We start from the raw sequence: 2,020 nt of genomic DNA on the forward strand, positions 1-2,020 counted from the left end.
TGTCAACTCTCCCTGCACACGTGAATTTTGACCTGCTGGAGATGGAACCTTCGGCAGAGGAGGTTAGAAAGATTGTTTTTCAAATCAACCCAGAAAGTGTGGCTGGACCAGATGGGTATTCGGCTCTTTTTTTTCAGACTTGTTGGGAGATTATTGGAAGGGATGTGGTTGAAGCGGTAAGGGATTTCTTTTCTGGGTCTTTAATCCCGAGGGGAATCGCAGCTACTTTAATAGTTCTCATTCCAAAAAGATGAATCCGACAAAATGGGCTGAGTTTAGACCAATCAGTCTATGTAATGTCATGAATAAAATCATCTCTAAGCTTCTTGCAGCTAGATTGGCTCCGTTGCTTCCGTTGATCACGGTTCCAAATCATAGTGGTTTTATAAAAGGACGGCTTCTGAGTGATAATGTTCTCTTGGCTAAGGAATTATTTCATGAGTTATGGAAGGGGGTGACTTCTCCTAATATGGTGCTTAAGTTGGATATGGAGAAGGCCTATGATCGTGTTCAATGGCCATTCCTTCTCAAAGTCCTTAAGCGCATGGGATTCTCTGATAAATGGGTGAAGCTTGTTGAAAATTGCATATCCCCTTGTTGGTTTTCGGTGCTAATAAATGGCTGCTCAGCTGGTTTTTTCAAGTCGACAAGGGGGCTTAGGCAAGGGGATCCGATATCCCCATCACTCTTTATTTTGGCGGCAGATTACTTGTCAAGGTTGCTGGACCGCCTCATTTTGGGAAGAAAGGAAATGATGTATCGCACGGCAAGGTATACCATGGGGGTTTCTCACCTAGCTTATGCGGATGACATAATTATTTTTTCGCAGGCACAACGGTCGGCCATCTTGAACTTGTCGGAATGTTTGAAGCATTATATGGAGGTGTCAGGGCAGAAGGTGAATGTGGGAAAGAGTTTTTTCTTCCTTGATAAAAAGCATCTTACCTGGGCGGAAGAGATAAAGGAGGTGGGTGGCTTTCAACAAGGGGGCTTCCCATTCACATACCTTGGGGTTCCCATCTTCCGAGGCCCAAAGAAAACTAGCATGTTCATGTTCATTCGAGACAAGCTCTCATCTAGAATACATGGCTGGGGCCACAGACACTTATCCTTTGGGGGTCGCCTTACATTGGTAAAGAGTGTTCTAGAGGCCATCCCGATTCACATCATGCAGGTTCTTGAACCTACAAAAGGAGCCATGAGACAAATAGAACAAGTGATGGCGTGGTTCCTATGGGGCTCCTGTAATACCTCGAGAAAAACTCATTGGATGAATTGGCAGAGAGGGGGTTTGGGTATCCGTCGGCTGGTTGACATTGTGGAGGCGTTTAGTATTAAAATGTGGTGGAGGTTTCGAGAACAAGGATCGTTGTGGGCTCGGTATATGTCCCAAAAGTACTGCTCGGCCTCCTTCCCTTTGGTGATATATCGGTCAAACCGATTTAGCCCGATGTGGAGGCGGATGTTTAGGATGGGAAACATATGTCGTGAGCAGATTAGATTGGTGCTTGGGGAGGGAAACATCAGTTTTTGATATGATGAATGGGTGTCAAAAGTGCCTTTGGTGAATCTGTGCAATCCAGGAGTCTCTATACAACAACTATCTGTTAATGAGCTCTGGGTGGGGGATAGATGGAATGAAATGGAACTGTGGATATTGGCAGAGGAGGTGGGGCTGCCTGATGAGATTGTGGAGGATATTTTGCAGGTCCCATTTAACAGGAGGGAGAAGGATAGGGGAAGGTGGAAACCATCAAGCTGTGGCAATTTTTCTACTGCCTCGGCTTGGGAGGTGGTAAGACCCAGGTCCGATAGGAGGTTAGTCCATGAACTGATATGGGGAAAGTGCATTAGCCCCTCCATATCCTTTTTTTTGTGGAGACTCTTGGCAAATAGTATCCATGTGGATACGAAGCTACAGTGGAGGGGGATCTCTCTGGCCTCTAAATGTAGGTGTTGTGAGAAGCCGAGTGTTGAGTCTAGGCTCCATCTTTTTGTCAATGGAGAGGCTGCAAGAAGG

The sequence above is a fragment of the Salvia hispanica genome, chromosome 5 (genome assembly GCF_029641045.1).
Source record: "Salvia hispanica isolate PSC_SH4W2 chromosome 5, Shi_PSC_v1, whole genome shotgun sequence".
NCBI lineage: Eukaryota > Viridiplantae > Streptophyta > Magnoliopsida > Lamiales > Lamiaceae > Salvia > Salvia hispanica.